Source organism: Pinus tabuliformis, chromosome J, assembly GCF_031772625.1.
Source record: "Pinus tabuliformis cultivar Carrire ecotype Pingquan chromosome J, CPIR1, whole genome shotgun sequence".
Classification (NCBI taxonomy): Eukaryota; Viridiplantae; Streptophyta; class Pinopsida; order Pinales; family Pinaceae; genus Pinus; species Pinus tabuliformis.
This window is the reverse complement of record NC_142295.1, coordinates 462,641,936-462,655,955: the sequence shown is the minus strand read 5'-3', so window position 1 is coordinate 462,655,955 and position 14,020 is coordinate 462,641,936.

The following is a 14,020-nucleotide window of genomic DNA, read 5'->3' as shown; positions in this document are numbered from 1 at the left end:
TTTCATATTGCTTTTTACCTATTGTATCTGTATGAATTGTTGATGGAAATGTATATCCTCCTTCCACGATTTCCCAGACATCTGTTCCAAGTGATTAAAGATAAGTCGTGGTTCTTGCCTTCTAATAAACAAAGTTTCTTCCATCAACGATTGGCGGTCTGATGAATCCCCTGCTTTCTTGATTACTCATGATGATGGATCTTCCTTCAAGCGATCAAGCTTCTTTCGAAGGAAATGCTCTGATACCAATTGTTGGAAATAATACTCAGGGGGGAGGGGTGAATCAGTATTATTAGATCAATAATTTAATTTTCAAACCTGATTTGTATATGCTACTTCAACTTAGTGAACTAGCGTGTATATGCAACTATACTTAATGCAACCAGCATATATGCAGAGATCTTTTGATTTACCCAAATTATCATGTATTGAACTTTAACCAGTATATCAGAAATTCATTAGACAATGTAGTAAAATCAGAATAAAGCATAACACATAAGCAACACACAAGAACACCAGGATATAAGGTGGAAACCCAATGTGGGTGAAAACCACCTGCTACTGTTGTCTCTGTCTTCTTTTAATAATAAGAAAAATCTGTTTACAATTTTTGTATTGGTGCGGTCTTATACCAGTATGCAGGCTTCTACCTGCAGAATGCTACAACCTTCTCTCGTTCTCCAGCTTTTATTGGAAGGGAGCTATAACCCCCTAGCTCTTGTAATAGCTGATATGCTTACTAGTACATAGGTGTCGGTCTACAGAAGGCTACAACCTTCTCTTTTCTTCCAGGGACGACGTTTCATAAATTTTCAGACAAGATCCATCAACAAGATCATTCAATCATCAAATATATTTGCATCAACCAATCTCCTATTGAACCAACCACAACCAAATCAATCAATCACTTTGACAACCCATCAATATGATCTTTCAGAATGTTGTTACGAGAATACAAAACCCAAGCAAGTACCTAGAACACTGCAACAATAAACAGAAGTAGCTAAAACATATTTTATAAGGTATACCCTACTTCCATGTATTGAACCTACATGCATACATGCTTTCCTCAAAGCTAACCAGCGTACAGATTTGCAAATCAAATTTATGATGTATACGTTGTTTCGATATGCAGAACTAGCGTGTATACACCCCTTTTATAAAGTGAACTTGCGTACAGATCTGTAAATGATAATTTAAACATTACAACAATTCCAGGCTTCAATCATACCCAGATCATCATATTTAGAGACTACAACATGTGCCATTTATTCAGATACATAATCAAACCATGTAAAGATAATTCACTTCAAGCCTTAAGATCTTGATACATCATCAGATCTTATCCTTCATCAAGCGCTAAGGTTCATCCTTGGTCCAGATCAAGCACAACACCATAAGCCAATAACCTGCATATTAGATCTCACACTTTATCAGATATTTGATACTTGCACACATTGGCCTAATGATCTTCTCCTTAATTTATAGTTTGTATGACTTTCTCAATACCATGGACCAAAAATACCTTGGACAAAATACCTAGGGTCAATACCTCAGACCCGATACCTTTGAGCAATACCATGGATCAAAATACCATGGACCAAATACTTGGGACCAAAAAATTAGTTTTCCAAGGTATACACGCTTTTCCTTTTGTGAAAGTGCATGTGTACGTATACGCGACTTGTATACAGTGAACCCGCTTGTATACGCGGCTTGGCCAATGGTGAACCTACATATACCTCTCTTTCTTCATTCTGTGAAGTATGATTTGTAACTTTATGGTGTTAACCTGCTGTACTGTGATCTGTCATCTGAGTGAGTTGCCATCAAGGACAACACCTGTGTCGTAATGCCAACAATTTTCCTATGGTATATCTATTCCATTGTTTAGTATATTGTCCCAAATTACATATCACTCTATTTTGAAGCTATAGATATGAAAATGTATTGCAAATGACATATCATCTTACCTAAGAAATTGAAAAATAGGTAATATTTCACTTTTACTATTGAACAACTTCACAGTGCACTTTGTGTTAATCTGTATGAATTCATAAAAGTTGAAGTGATAAACATTTGGGTAGGCCACAACACGTAGATGACTTTGAAAAACATAGAAGTAGTAAAAAAAAAAAGGTGAATTTCATTTTCAATATTTAGCACAACTATTATAGGCCTAAACAAAAAAACCAAAAAATAAGAATAAGTATCTTTATTCATTGACATGAAGATTGATTTTTAATGTGAAATAATATTTCTATCTTTTTTCCATTTTAAAAATAGATGTATACTATATTTATGAGCAATATTGTATCGTATTTTTTATTATTAAATGAGAGAATTTTGTTATAATAACAAAACTGGAATGGAAATTACAACGTAACAAAAATGGAAGGGATTGATAAGTTTTAGTATTGGGGGTGATTTTTAAACTGTAATTTTATAAATGAATAAAAATGATACTTATTTTCATAACACATATATTCTCATCACTCGCTTGTAATATGAATTCTGTGTTTGAATTTTACTTGTGCCAATGGTCACTTGAGAACGATGCAAACAATGCATCTTATGAGTCTCCTTCAATCCAATGTTAGAGTCTATGAAATCATGATTAACATTTCTTTTGTTCGCATCATGAGTTTCCTTTGCTACCCTTTCACCATTAGTAACTATTTCTTGTAGAAAATTTGTGAAATTTGTCTTCAAATCTATCTTCAAATCGTCAATCTTAGCTTCCAAACCATTCATATTAGCTTCCACGTCCTTTATCTTAGATTCCACGCCATTTATCTTAGCTTCTGTTATCTTTTGTGAGAGTAAAATTTGTTGCACTTGGTCTTGTAATTTTGATATATCATGTAGCATTTCTTCCTCTTCTTCATGAGTCATGCTAGAGATTTTAGGTTGCTTACTAGGTGTTTGCATTTTCCTTCATTGGGGCATCAGTTACCAATAATAATTCTCTACTATGTCCTTTGTATTCCTTCAAAATAATTTTTCAAACCAAGTTTAAGTTTTTCATCCATAATGTTGGTGGGTTGTGAAGGTATTTCTCCTTCGACAAGATCCTTAGATATCTTTGTTTTCTCACCAAAAAGGGCCTAAAATGTCCCTATGGATAAGGCAAGAGGTTCACAATCAGCTAAGAAGGGATGGATACTAGTGGAAGTGGGGGTTTTTGGTAGAAATTTTCCTATCTTGTCCCTAAATCTTTGAAGCACAAAAGTTTTTTTTTTTTTCTTTATGAAAATAAGATGCTAATGTGTTGTTTCTCTTTTTGTAGGAGATGAAATGAAAGAAAGAGAAAGTAAACTGAAGAAAAATGCAGTACAGGCTCTATCACCTCCTTGGCAATGGAACCAAAAATTGATAGCCCTTAGTATTGCAAGCAAAACACTACAACTCCCAAGGGTCTCATCTTTAATTATCAACTCGTGGTTTGTACAAAATTAAAAAGGGTTGACACTATATGTGCAACAAGAACTATTTCTTTCTCTTGTTTATTTTTATGTATGTGGAATCATTGAAATGAAAGTTAGATGTACATTGACCAAGTTAACTAATCTATACTACGAGAAAAAAATAATTGCATGAAATGTCTTCCTGAAAGGAAAATTGCACACAAACTTGAGCTACTTGCAATGCAAGAAAAAGTACCTGCACATTTCTATACCATTGGAAAGGAAAATCACATTGTTGAAACAAAATGCCGAGAATTTAAAACCCTAACTTGTAGGGAAAAGAAATTTTATAAAGAAAAATAAAAAAGTAATCTATAAGGTCTCTGTATTCCCAATATCCTTGTTTAGTGTTCCTACAGTGTTGAATATGCTACATAATCCAAATTGTGAATTTATCGCAAATTCAAGTGAAAACAAAGGGTTTTTTAGAGGTCGCTACATGATTCCTTGTTTTTCTATAGGAGAAAGTCCAACAAGCATTTAACCAAAAAAAAATTGAGTCTAAGAGGTCGAAAACTCTGGAAATGTCATTGAAAATGATACAATTAACTCGATCAAAGCTTCAAGACAATCTATTGCAAATTTACCCTAGAAAAACTAAACTAGGTGTGTTTCCTATAACTACAAAAATGGTTGAACATCAAAAAGAAAAAAGTGAATATAAAATGATAAAACAATGAACAGTAAATATGTAGCAGTAGGAGAAGTAAAGTAGATAAAGATTTGAAATGACATTAACTAGTGCTACTAATACAATCAAATGCTCAAATAACCTGTAAGAAAGAGTTGTTCATAGCAAAACCTTCTAATTAAACATGCATGAGTGTTATGAAAATGTTACTTTAAAAAATGGTGTAAAAATAAATAAAATCAAAATACTCACAAACATATTACAAGAGGGCTCTGGAGCTCCTTGGGTGGGCCTAGCCCAAGGATGCTTAGAGTCTTTAGAGTGAATCCAAACTAAGATATGAAATATAATGCTAATTTCATGAACTAAGAAACTATTTTCACATTACAACATTGCAATACTTTCTTAGAAATATAAAACTAGTATTTCTCCCTATTCTACACAACCTTCTCTACATGTTTACTGGGCTACTTGAGCCTCTTATTTATACAATGAGTAGGGAGAAATCTCCTTAAGAGGAGGATTGTTTCTCCCTCCCAAGAAACCTAAAAAAGGTGATCTTTCTCCTATTCTACCTCATAACAATAGGAAGGGGAATTAAATGCTCTTTACTAGCCAAGTGAAGGCTCTTTTGCTACAGGGAACAAGTAGCAATAATATCTCTAATGTTGATATCTTGAAACATATGAAATATCTCTTCAAATATTGCAAAATAAGCATGTCAAGGCACATAAAATATGAAATAACTCACTGACTCCTCTAGGAACCCATTAAGTTAAGAAAATGTATCATTAAGTGCAAAAGGTGGGTTTAATATAGGTTTTATGTCCTCAGAAATCGATTGATGGACCTTATGATTTGCCTATTTTGGAGGCCCATCACGATGGTTTTTCCAATGGTATATATATATATATATATATATATATATATATATATATATATATATATATATATATATATATATATAACTAGCTTAGATCCGGATTTACCAATCTTGGAAAGGGGTCAAACCTCTTGAGGTACAAACCACCTTTAGAGTGAAAATAGATTTGATCCCTCTTGGTGCACCTGGTAAATCCGAAGTTAAGATAGATTTATGGTGGGTATAATTTTAGTAAAAGTATAAAAGAGTAAAGTAGTGTGAGTTAATGAGGAAAAAACTAAATATTATTATATTATAATGTTAATAAAAAAAGGAAGGAAACATATTTAAATTTTATTGAGAGCTTAAATTATTTTAATGTTAAAATATATTGAATTACTATGAAAACTATATAAATAAAATGGATGGTAAAGGTGGATATACCTCAAAGCACTTACCTTATAGTCATCTCACATTTTCAATATTTATATTAAAAAAATCATAAAAAGTAACTAAACTAGTGAAGCCATATAAATTAAATGGCTCGTAAATGGTAAAAAAACTATAGGAATCAATTCATAATACACACCAAAAAACCTATTTTATTATACATCTCACAAAAACTTTGTTAAAATAGCATGGGCTAATGTCACAACTTATCAATACCACATGCCTAAAACACCATAACTCACTTCATATGGCAATTGTTCATATGACATTTTTTCAATTAATAATTTTTGTCCTTTTATATATCTCACAATAATATTTGCTATAATACCATGGGCCAATATCACAACTTATCAATATCATATTCCCGAAAACCCATAACTCACTTTATATTACTGTGGTTCATATGACATTTTTTCAATTAATCAATTTAATTAAAATGACAAAAGGAAGATAATTACTTTGGAGATAAAGCTCAAGTATTGATTTGTGTATACTCACAGGGGCTTCACTCAATGAACACATGACATACCACATGAGTTTATGGCATACTAAACAATAATGCTAATTTGAGTGCATATTGGAAAATGCCTGTAAAAATTGCATTATTTAACCCCCTACAAATACAAACCCAATAGTAACACCTTCCAAATTAAAAAAAACCCTACTTTCACTAGATATTGTCGGTATCCATTTTTCATCAACATTTTTTATACCCCTTTATACCTACCAATATAAAAACCCTTTACCCCTTAATATATTCTCAATATCTTATGCCATTTTCCCCTCAATATATATCCCCCAATATGAATGCACTTGGTACGGTATTGCTCCCCCAATGAAACACGTTTGTATACTACTTTAAATAATTTAGAATATTCCGGCTAGGTTAAATCCCTAATATCCACTTGATAAATTGGTAATTAAATTAAAATTTTAGAAACCATATTTTAAAATAGATGTGCTTCCTATAATTATAAGTTTATTTTTTACTATTATTAACTGTAAAAAGAATTATTATATGAGTAAGAATATCACTAACCATGGAGATTCCTAATAAGTTTCGTTATAATATTATTGGCCAATACCTTGGCTTATTAATACCATATGTCGAAAAAGTGAAAGCTCATATTCATATGAGAAGTTTATTATTTAATTAATCAATTTAATTAAAAAAGAAAAAGAAACATAAATTTGAGATAAATGTCAACTAATTAGAACATCGAAGAATATGTTATGGAAGTCCAATCCCTATCATTGACCTAATAATTATTAATAATTAAATTAAAATTATAAAAGGCTATTCTCAAATAGACACAGCTATTTATATAATAATATATATATGAAAGATCATTAACATACACTAATTAATTATATTTTAGAAATTGTTTTTGCTGGAACTATTCTAGTTCTTCTACATTTTGGTTTTTTAATTATTTTTTTCCACACTAATATATATAATAGATTGAAAAAGCCTTGTAACATTTAAATTATATAAAAAATTTCACAATTAAAACCTTTAACTACAACCAAGCTTTACAACATTACTAATAGTTTTCAAATTTCATTAGGTTAAAATTCAAATTTCTATCCTTTCGAAATTGTAAAACTATCATACACAAATTCAAATAGATGAAATAGATGGCTTAACTAAATAATAGTTGGCCATGGAGACAAAAGAAAAAATGTACATACTTTGATTCTGACTCCATGTTTGTTGTTTATGAAGTTTATTGAGCCTTTTTCACCAGAAAAAAATATTGGATGTTCTGTTATAGAGAAATACCAAGACAAAATTTGCATTGATATGTAAGATAACATAAAACTTATATATTGAAATAAGCATAAGTGTTATAAAAAAAATAAAGAGAACAAAATATGGAGTAGAGGATTACTTTTCTTAGTATTATGAATCAGTTAAATAAGATTACATTGGAAACATTACTAATAAATTATTTGAGTGAAACTCGACTTAAATTGGACTAAGTGAAACTGAACTAGGACACTTAGAGGGACGGTTTTAACTCGAATCAAATTGTCCAACGCTCCTCCTTAATTTCAACCACATAAAAAATTCAATTAAGATACGTTTTGGTTTATGTCTCAGTGAGGCTTACAATTTTAAAAAATTGAGTACCACTACATTTACTTTGCTTCTTCTCTTCTTCCAGATTTTGTAGCCTCTAAATTGTTTCAACATTTTCTTCTTGTTGTATGCTACAAACCTTAGTTTCTTCATTTGTTAGTGTAGGTATTCTATTCTTCCAAGATGTCTAAGCATATCTTGGATTTCTTCAAAAAATGACTTGTATGTGGGTTGTTGCCACATATTTTCTTCTGCAGTGCTCTTTTCATTATCAATCTGCTACAACATAAGACTATAATACAATTTCATCTCTTCATGACTCCAATACTCGAAAATTTCATTAATTTGTTCATGGTGCATGTCATCTTCAACATTCTTTTATGCATATGCAGACCTCATGGTGTTGCAAGACACCCTTCAAGGAAATTTAATTGTTCTTCATAATCGTTTTGTGTATCTACACAGTGGAAATCAATGTTAGAATTAAAAATAGTTACAAAACCACATTGGTTATGTTCCTTCTACTTTGCAATGAGAGTCTCGTTGGGCTTCCTTCTCTACCTCTTCTTTTTTCCTCGTTTTCTCTTTGTGGACTTTCTTGTTGTGTCTTCATCTATCTCTTTTTCTATCTCTTCCACTTTTGTACTAACCTGTGCTGCTCCAAACAGTTTGTCTTCCATTGACTCAAGTGGGATTTTCTCATTGAATACCATTATGTCGATCTCATGTTTTTGTTGCATTATCTGCAAGCATTCATCCTTAGCCAATAATTCTTCATCAAAATTTACATCAGTAATATTAATCGTTGGATTCACCGTACCATTGACTACTCCAGTTCATTGTCATCAATGAGCTCTGTTGTTGGATTCCCCAAAATTTCATTAGTAAGCTCTGTTTTTGCATTTATTGAATCCTCATCCACTTGCAATTGTGGATAGTGGGATTCAAAAAACTTTTCATCTTGATGTAGATCTACTGCTATAGATCCACCTTCATATTCAACTTGAGTGCTCCCCCTTACACCAAAACTCCTCTGAAGGGTATCCCAGGTTTCCTTGGTTGTCTTGGCATCTGAAATTAGGGAAAGAATGTTGTCATCCAGATATTATTTTATGCATGTCAATGCAAAAGCATCTTTTTGCCTCTTCACTTTCAAATTTAAAAAGATCTCATACATCTCCTATTGTTTAGCTTCTTAGCCTTCCCATTTCTACCTTGTCTTTGTTTTCACATACAAATTAAACATGGTTTGTCCAACACTTTTTACTCTACCATAGCTTCCATTTTTTTTGGGTAACAAACAAAAACTCATCTCAAATGATGACTTTTCAATTTTTTACTTTAACTCAAATGCACCACTTCACTTCACTTCACTTTTTCTAATAAACATTTTTTTTAAATATAATTTCTTTTTGTAATATCATGAAACCTTCTTTTGACACGGTCTTACAGATTTTTTTTATAGCATATGAAACCTATCAAAAAAAAAATATGACACCCTTTTTTTATCCTTTTAGGAAATGAATTTCTAAAAGCATTTTGACCGATATTTTTACTCGGGTTTTGATTTTTCACTCAAAACAACTTCGTGGGATTTAGATAGGCCCGGACATTGACTCAACCTTAGCTGTACTGCGCTACCAATCACATGCAGCCGTCAATAATTACATGATCCCTTCCAGAATCTTTGAAACGAATGACCATTTTAAAAATATACGAAGCCCCTTTTTTCAAATAAAAAAGAATGAAACTTTTCAAAGGAAGAACCTTCGAAGAACTCGTAGACTGGTATTTTGACAATTCTGCTCGACTTTACTGTGATTTTTATCCAATGTTCATGCAAACGACTTCGTGCTCTCTGGGAACGCTCTTCTGCTCGATAGATTATGGCGAATGGCTGCTTTGGAACATTGCTTTGACTTTGAACGAAATCTTGGGCAGACTTAGTTAACTCGTGTGCGCGGCTTCGACGAGATCTGCTGCGCGCAGTTCTTTAAAGCACGGGTGTGGAAATATTAAGAATTCAACAAATATGTGCGCATTTATTTAACGCACGGGGTGGTGAAATATTAAGAATTCAACAAATTCGTAAGTTTACGACTTTGTGCGTTCTTTTTGGCTGTGCTGTGAATACTACGGGCTGAGTTTCTTTTATAACTCGTACGCTATTTTTTGTGAGCCCAAAAAATTTGATACGGGACAAAATTTAAAGAAAACAAAAAAAGATTATTTAGATTATTTTTCTTAGTATCATCAATGAGTTAAATAAGATTATATTGGAAGCATCACTAACAAATATTTTTGGTGAAACTCGATTTAAACTAAACTAAGTAAAAATTAAATATCTTTGGTGAAACTACTTAAACTAAACAAAATAAAAACTGACATAAATTAAACTAAATAACGTTGAACTAAGATAATTTTAACACCTAATAAATATTTGAAATTAGATTCTCCAACGTAACAAAGTTTAATAAACCATTAGATTCTCCAACGTAACAAAGTTTAATCGGTTTATGAACCGCAGAGAAGACCAAACAAAAATTACAAAAATTGCACGAACTTTCCTAGGTTTAAATTTGTAATTTTTGTGATTTAGATCTGCAATGCCAAATAGCAGGAGCATGGAATCTAGCTAAAATAAAAACACAAACAGGTTCTTTCGTGTGAAAAGAATATAATTCTATCTAAAATTGCTGGGGGAGGCCAATAACATGCCCACACTCAGCACCTTGAAACAAGTCTAAAGTGTGGCTGACCAAGTACTCTTGCTGCGTGCGTTGAATAGATCTCGTATCCAGGTTCTGAAACAATCTTTGCCAATATAGCATCATGGTCAGACTTGATGTAGCAGAAGCTCGTGAGTCCACTATCACGGTCACCATTGTCCCCACAACATTTATCATTCCGACCAGAAATATATTTTGGATAGGCGGGGTATTCAGTAGGCACTTTGGTTGAACATGTTCCTGAAATATATTTTCGGTAGGTAAGGTATTCAATAGGTACTTTGGTTGAACATGACCACAAATGGTGGATAAATGTTTATATTAATATAGGAAATTTGGTTTATGTGAGTCATCAAATTTAAGTTTGGGAACTTTTATATATAAGAATCTATATTGTATTATTTGTATTGCTGTAACTATTGTAACATTTTTTTTCTAAATTATAATTTTATTTAAAAATAATAATAAATTAAATATATATATTTTAAAATAAATATGTAACAGGATTTTTAACTATGGAAATTTATTTATAAATTTTTATAGAGATTTGTTACAATACTATATTTATAAATTTTTATAGAGATTTGTTACAATACTATTGGTTAATAGTATGATTTATTATTACTATATACTAAAAAAACAGTAAGTTATGTTATAGTACAATTGTTCATTTAATATTATTTTTAATTAATACTAAATTAAATTAAAATGGGAAAAAAATAACTATTTTGAAAATAAATTTCAATTTTTAATTTCTGTATACCAATAAGCCACACTTAAATTTAAATATACAAGAATCTAAATCTTATGTCTTTATTTTGATGGCCAATTTTTTCTACCTATAACTTTATAAGGGTAGATATAATCAAATTTTGTTGAACTATAGTTATGAAAATATAACCGCATTGTTTAATGAATAAAATACTAAAAATAGTCATCTGAGCTTCACCTTTGTAGCACTTTCACATATAGACAATTATTATAGCCCTATCTAAAGTTCTATGATAATTATAGTTGTTCCATAAAGCACAAGTTATACATTTGTCTTGCTAAAGAATTAGCTATGTAGAACAAGAGTTGTGCAGAGTTGGGGATGTGCACAAAATAAAAGATGTGCAAGGGTATATGTGCAAGGATGGGTGTGCAGAAGAAATGCATGTGCATAGCAAGGAACATAAGATTTCTTCCACAAACATTATCATTTTGAAAGATATATTCATGTCATTTATAAACATTTGAAAGAGTGGTGTATCACCTTGCTTTCTATTTTGGCTATCTACTATGCACCATAGGTATTATTGCAGTAAATTTAAGCTATATTTGTGTTCATAGATGTTCATTTTTCTTTTCAAATTTAAAGTTTGGGATCTTTTCAAATATGAAGTTTGCGAAATATGAATCCCTATTATAACTATATTTGTTTTTGAGGTTATAACTAAAAGATATTTTTGTTGGAAATAACTATATTTGTTTGTGAGGTTATAACTAAAAGATATTTTTGTTGAAAATAATACTGAGAGTGGGGGGGGGGGGGCGTGAATCAATATTATTAGATCAATAATTTAATTTTCAAAACTGATTTGTATATGCTACTTCAGCTTAGTGAACTAGCGTGTATACGCAACTATACTTAATGCAACCAGCGTATATGCAGAGATCTTTTGATTTACCCAAATTATCATGCATTGAACTTTAACCAGTATATCAAGAATTCATTAGACAGTGCAGTAAAAGCAGAATAAAGAATCACACATAAGCAACACACAAGAACACCAAGATATAAGGTGGAAACCCAATGTGGGTGAAAACCACCTGCTGCTATCATCTCTGTCTTCTTTTAATAATAAGAAAAATTTGTTTACAATTTTTGTACTGGTGCAGTCTTATACCAGTACGCAGACTTCTACCTGTAGAAGGCTACAAACTTCTCTCGTTCTCCAGCTTCTACTAGAAGGGAGCTACAACCCCCTAGCTCTTGTACTCGCTGATATGCTTACTAGTATGTACGTGTTGGCCTACAGAAGGCTACAACCTTCTCTTTTCTTCCAGGAACCACGTTTCATAAAATTTCAAACTGGATCCATCAACAACATCATTCAATCATCAAATATATCTGCATCAACCAATCTCCTATTGAACCAACCACAACCAAATCAATCAATCACTTTGACAACCCATCAATCTGATCTTTCAGAATGTTGTTACCAGAATACAAAACCCAAGCTAGTACCCAGAACACTGCAACAACAAACAGAAGCAACTAAAACATATTTTATAAGGTATACGCTACTTCCATGTGTCGAACCTACGTGCATACACGCTTTCCTCAAACCTAACTAGCGTACAGATCTGTAACTCAAATTTATGATGTATACGCTATTTTGATATGCAGAACTAGCATGTATACGCCACTTTTCTAAAGTGAACCTGCGTACAGATCTGTAAATGATGATTTAAACATTACAACAATTCCAGACTTTAGTCATACCTAGATCATCATATTTACAGACTACAACATGCACCAGTTATTCAGATACATGATCAAACCACATAAAGATAATTCACTTCAAGCCTTAAGATCTCCATATATCATTAGATCTTATCCTTGATCAAGCGATAAGGTTCATCCTTGGTCCATATCAAGCACAACACCATAAGCAAATAACCCGCATATTAGATCTCACACTTTATCAGATATTCGATACTTGCACACATTGGCCTAATGATCTTCTCCTCCTTATATAGTTTATATGCCTTTCTCAATACCATGGATCAAAAATACCTTGGACCAAATACCTAGGGTCAATACCTTGGACCCAATACCTTGGACTAATACCATGGATCAAAATACCATGAACCAAATACTTCGGACTAAAAACTTAGTTTTCTAAGGTATATGTGCTTTTCATTTTGTGAAAGTGCATGTGTACGTATATGTGACTTGTATACAGTGAACCCACGTGTATAGGCGGCTTGGCCAATGGTGAACCTATGTATACCTCTCTTTCTTCATTCTGTGAAGTCTGATCTGTAACTCTATGCTGTTAACCTGCTATATTATGATCTGTCATCTGAGTGAGTTGCCATCAAGGACAACACCTGTGTCATAATGCCAACAATCTCCCCCTTTGGACTTGATGGAAACACCAAGTCACTCTCCCCCTTTGTCATCAAGGGCAAAGGGTCATGCTCCCCCTGAGTACATGTTGAATTTTCTGATATGCTGAAGTGTGTTGATTGAGCTCCTATGATCGAGTCCATGCTCCCCCTGAGCACAAGCGAGGTCTGAAAAAGGATAACATGACTCTATACATACATCATTAATGACCTTCATATCACTAAAGACTCATACATACATCCATCTCCCAATCAAATGGGGATATACCAATTGTTTATACAAGAAACATTACATCATTCGTCCCATGCATAGTTGGGTTACAAATTAGGTCTTTTCATGATCTTTACATTAAATAATATAAATGACATATATAACAGAGACCAAATATCTTAAAGAATACCATGATAGTCATCAGCAACTATCATCAGCAGTAGCATCCAGATCAGCAACCATGTTCTCCCCCTGAACCTGTTCCATCTAAATAAAAAACAACTATGTGAATTTGTACTGAGATCTTCTAAGATAATTCCAACAATGTATTATTAGAAGCATATGATCCCCCTGAACCCGTGTCAGATGTTCACTGTCAAATCTGATCATTTCATATATTAGAAGAGTTATCAAGGCATCATCATCAATCAGATATACATAAAGGTATCAACAACTTACGAGAGCCAACA